Source organism: Vicia villosa, linkage group LG2 (assembly GCF_029867415.1).
Source record: "Vicia villosa cultivar HV-30 ecotype Madison, WI linkage group LG2, Vvil1.0, whole genome shotgun sequence".
In the NCBI taxonomy this organism is placed as follows: Eukaryota; Viridiplantae; Streptophyta; class Magnoliopsida; order Fabales; family Fabaceae; genus Vicia; species Vicia villosa.
In genome coordinates this window covers 170,703,768-170,709,767 of record NC_081181.1, presented here as the reverse complement: position 1 = coordinate 170,709,767, position 6,000 = coordinate 170,703,768, and positions in this window count along the sequence as shown.

The window sequence follows — 6,000 nt, the reverse complement described above, 5'->3', positions numbered from 1 at the left end:
TTATAAGTATAACCGTTGTGATAAGTGGCACGTGTCCTACCTTTCAATAACGGTTTCCAGACCGTGATAGAAACAACGAACTTACAACAACACCCTACTTAACAACGGTATGACCCGCGTGATAGTACCTCTTTTCCAACCGTTGTAAAAGGAGTTTTTTGTAGTAGTGTCTCTATAAATACCTCTTCTTTAATGGGAGAGAGAGACAAATCTTAACTCATACAGATCACACCCTACATACGCTTATACATAAGCACACCACTCATGTACAAAGCCTCTTACCTCACGTCAGGGTGTCCTCTAAACCACCACTATACAAGGCTTCTTGCTGTCATGGACAAGCCCTAACCACCATTATTTGCTATACACATACTAAGGCCACTAAGTGCCTCTACCCTTGCAGGGTAACATGCATACTTGTAATTTTTTACCAGTACAATGGCGCCCACCGTAGATTTATGGTAAAAATAAACTGGGCCACACTTCCTTAACTCTAAATCCTTTCATCTTCCCTATGAAGATGGCTTACAAGACTATACATTCCAACACAAACACCATTGCCATAGGTTTTTCTAGCAGAGGTAGCTATAGCTCCCCCCAAAGAAAAAATGCAAGGCAACTATTTGTAGCAAATATAATATTTCTTGGTTTCCCCAAGGATGTGCGAGGGAAAATATGGGTTATCACCACCTTGTCCAAGGAAGACGCCCTTAGAGTTAATCCTCACGATAATGACCCCTAGTCATCATTTTGCAACATGGCAACTGGGATATCAAGCGGGTCTTGATAGATCCTGGTAGCTCCGTTATCATCATGTTCTAGGATGCCTTTCAAAAATTGCAACTCGACTCTAACGACGTTAAAATGTTTAGTGGCTTGTTAACAAGATTGTCAGTCAAACATGTACAAGTAATGGACAATGTGACCTAGGAGATCACATGTTGCGAGGGCACATACGCGGAGGAAATTGATGTCAGCTACCTTATTGCGGACGCCTTGTCGTAGCATAACATCATTCTTAAGTGAATGTTATCAATGCGTTGAGGGAGGTCATTTCCACCTTGTACCTGATCCTAAAGTATCCAGTTCTAGGAGGACAATTTGGTATAATCCAAGGAGACCAACATATTGCTCAAGAGTGTTACCAAAGTATCCTGACGAGGGAAAGGGAAGAACTCACCCTTGTTGGTGCCCCTTCTGAAGTTTCAAATACTGACCTCTAGTGTTGGGACTTGAAAGAGGTCCAAATAGGCCCTTTCACCCATCGTTTATATAGATAGGAATTTCACATTTTGAGGAGGAAGAACATGACTTAGTCAATCAACTCATTAAGAACGTCGACTTGTTCACTTTGGCTCCCTCTGATATGCCTGGGATAGACACCAAGGTGGTGAGTCATTATCTCACCATCCACCCTTCTGCCAAACCAGTGGCATAGAGGAAGCGAAAATAGAAATCGCATGTGAAGAGAGAGAAAATGGTGATGATTGTCCATTGTGTGAAGAGAGAATTAAGAAAAGGTGGAGTGAAGAGAAGGAGTTGGCAAACGATGAAAAGAATAAGGAGCGCAAATAAATATACCTGAAGAGGAAGAAAAAGACAATATCATAAAAGAATTAAGACATAAATAATTACTAATTATAACTTTTCACGAATACTCATATTTATAATTATTTTTATTTTTATAATTTTTGAACTAAATAAAATGTATAAATGTTTATAAAAAAAATAAATTTATCAGACGAATAAATAGAAATATGATTCTAAAGAATAATAATCTTGAAAATGTGATTTCAAAGAAACACACTAAAAAAATTCCTTTTATGTGTTTATGTGATTTTTACTTATGAAATAAGTTTTATTGTATATTATTATTAAATGTATATTTTATTTATTTTTGGATAAAAATAATAGTAGAAAATTAAAAAGTCAATATTAGACATGAGTATTCTAAAGGTAGCCAATCTTAATCCACTATGTATGACCATTCAACTCTTGTTGGAATAGACTAGACTTGTGTTCGTGTTCATAAATCAAACGTCACATACATAATCTCCTTTTTTTAAGTTATTGCTAATCCATATTAGATTTTCACATGTTATGTTCCTGATGAATGTACCTGCTATGGAACTGCAAATCTGACATTCAGAAAATCGTAAGATTCAATTCAAATATTAAAAATTATTGAGAATTTCTTTTTCAGATAAACTGAATATTCACTTATAAATTAAACCGATCCAAGTTATATAAATAAATAACAGAAGATATAATTTTGTGAAGTTCGTAAAAGGGTCCATTTCCCTGTGGTAGGAACATGGAAGAAGAAATCATATTGTCTTATCTAGTTAGGAAATCTATTATTTCGACAGTTTGGTCAGATGCAATTTACATAGATAGATGCATGCAACCAAGTTTTTGATACTCGCATGATGCTATGATGATTTTATGGATTAATATAACAATTATTTTGATTAATATTATTGTTTCTTCCTAACTGACAATAGGCAAGTGGCATGCTTCGAATTATGATATCCAACATGGATCTCCTTATGATTTTATTCTTATTCTACTTGATCAATGTTTCTTTTAAATAAGTATTCTTTTGATATGATTTTAAAGAGTTTTGCAATGAATGTCTCATCATATCAACGAAAAATAAACTGAATAAACTAACAAGGCATTGCAAGAAATCGATGTGTCATTATTTTTGGACAAGAAGTGGGACCTTATGTTGAATTTTAAAGAAAAAATACGGTTATTATAAGGAAAAAATATATAAATTATGTATTCATCACTGCGCAATACCAATCACATAATCTTATTTATAGTTTAATCTAATACATACTTATAAAATCGATTTGAGGTTTTATAACTAACCAATGTGAGATTTGATTTTTTTTTAATACATTCTCTTATGTCTAGTACTGTTGGACTTGATGCATGGATATAAACAGTAGCAGACTATGATATTATACTAGCTAGAGTTATACTCCCTCTGGTCCTTATTATAAGAGGAAGTTTACTTTTTAGATTCATAGAATGATTAATGTATCTAGTCCATATATAGACCAAATTCATTAATCATTCTATGAATCTAAAAAGTAAACTTCCTCTTATAATAAGGACTAGAGGGAGTAGTTTAACTTAACACATTCTTATAAAATTGACTTGTAAGATGAAGAATAAGAATGTTATTCTATATAAATACTTTAGAGTCTCTATGTTTAATCATGTGGGACTTGATATTTTCTTAATACAACTCATCATGCTTAACACTATTGAGTTTGGTGTGTATATAAACGGTGGTTAACTCATGGTTTGATCAATAGACTCTTATATCATGTTAGAGTTATTGTTTAACCTAATATATCCTTATAAACTCGACTTGTAAGGTGAATGTTATCACTTTATATAAATATTTTATAGACTCTATGTCTGACTAATGTTAAATTATCTATTTTCTCAAACCTTCTTCTGCTTAAGGGTCAAGTATTCTAACTTAAAAAAATATCATGCTTACGAGAATTAATGACTTGAGCATCCCACTGTTTGCGGATACCCTAGCTTCCATATCGGGGTAGCTTTTACCAATTGTAGTTAGGGCTGGACACAGAACCGTGACCCAGATAAATCCGCATAAACCGGAACAGAAAAGACAAACGGGCGGTTTATGTTGGGTCCACGGGTAAAGCATACAAAAATTACAGGTTGAATAGGGTTTATATGGGCTGGCTCGGTTGAATAAAGTTAACCCTGTGGGTGTCCGACCCGCCCGTATATATAAAGAATCTGCATATAACTAATAGTGATGGAGTGTAGCAGAAAATTTATTTATGAAGATAGCTTTACAGACTAGGATAGTGACGTTTGACAGACATCCTACTGTTTGTGTCTGGTTATTAGTATTAATTATATACTAGCAATGAATTGAGATGTCATGTACCACATAAATTCTTTGTAACAAGCCTTTAATAATAATAATAAATAATAAATATGAATAATAGGAGGTTTCATCTTCATTACTTCAAATTTATTTCTTTTAAAACAATGTTTTTACTTTAAAATTCTAGAACACGTCTCTCACTTTCCATTACTAATTTAGAAAGAAAAATAAGCTCTTTCTTCAAGTCTCTCTTTTTTCATTATGAGTTGAGGCATAAAAAATATTCATTTGTCTCTTAATATCCAGAAATCTTCTACATTAAAGCTTCAATCTAAGTACTTGGCAATACTCTACAAACTTGTTCCTCACCATCTTTCCTCTTCATGCTCTTTCTTCTTTTCTCCCAACCTCAACTTATTCTCAACTTTGATTACTTTTCATTTCAAATTTTTACTATTTTTTGGTTGATGTGTTGATGTAGAAATCTGAGTTTGTTCATAAATATTCATTTTTTGTTTTCGTTTGTAAAAGATTTTCTATGTTTTACAATTTTTTTTATTATTATAGATGTTACCCGCATAAACCCAACCGCAAATCCGCAGCCGCTTGAACCGAAACCCGCTTGATCCGAAGAAGAAAATGGGCGAAAATGGGTATGTATATATGAACCGCGGTTTTGAACGGATTGAAGTTTTCGGTCCGAAACCGCCCGAACCCGCCTGTTGTCCACCCCTAACTGTTATATAAATAAAAGCACTAAATATCTACCTAGGAACAATTAAACCATGCGTGCCAATTGCCCATAAAATCTATTCTTTCAACAGTTTGGTCAGATGTAATTTACATAGATAGCTGTTGCAACCAATGTCTTTTATCTTAGCGTGATGCTTGGATAATGTATTATATGTTGATTTTATGAATTAATTGTTTCTTCCAAATAACAATTATTTTGATTCTTATTGTTTGTTCCTAATTGACAATAGCCTAGTGGCATGTTTTGAATTATGATATCCAACATGGATCTGCTTATGATCTTATTCTTATTCTACTTAATCAATGCCTCTTTTAAATAAGTATTCTTTTGATATGTTTTTTAAGGATTTTGCATTAAATGTCTCATATCATATCAACGAAAAATAAATAACTAAATAAACTAACAAGGCATTGCAAGAAATCGATGCGTCATTATTTTTAGACAAGAAAGTGGGACCTTATGTTGAATTCTAAAGAAAAAGTAGGTTTATTAAAGGGAAAAATATATAAATTATAATTCACTTATTCCAATCTAGTCCTATGTTCAATATATTTTGTCCCATCACTATGCAATGTTTACAGGATTTCATTTATAGTTTAACTTAACACATTTTTATAAAATTTACTTGCAAAGTGAGTGGTGTTGTTGTATATGAACATTTTAGAGGTTTTATATTTAAATATTTTAGAAGTTCTATATCTAACTAATGTAGAATACAATATTTTCTCAATACATTCTATCTTGTCTAGTACTATCTGTTTGGATATAAATGGTGGATGCTCCATAATACATGCTCTATAATACAGACTCTCCATAATACAGACTCTGATATTATATCAATATTATATTAGAGTTATAGTTTAACTTAACACATCTTTATAAAATCGGCTTACAAGATAAGGGATATCATTTTATATAAACACTTTAGAGTCATTATGTCTAACCATGTGAGACTTGATATTTTCTAAATACACTCCATCACGTCCAACACTATTAAGCTTGGTGTATATATAAACGATGGGTGGCCCATGATCCGATCGATAGACTCTTATACCTTATTAGAGTTATTGTTTAACCTAACGCATCCTTACAAAATTAACTGGTAATGTGATGAGTGTCACTTTATATAGACACTTTATAGGCGATAGGTGTAACCAATGTGGAACTTAATATTTTCTCAATACTTATGAATGACCTAAAATATCCTTGGAACGATCTCGCCCTTACATTGTAACAATCTAGACTAGTTAAACTTTTAAGGATTGTCATATCAAATAAATAAGATCTAATGGCGCATTATATTGGCGTCAAACTACTAATGTCGAGCTTTTGGGGTGAGTATCCACAAGAAGGTTATTGTTTT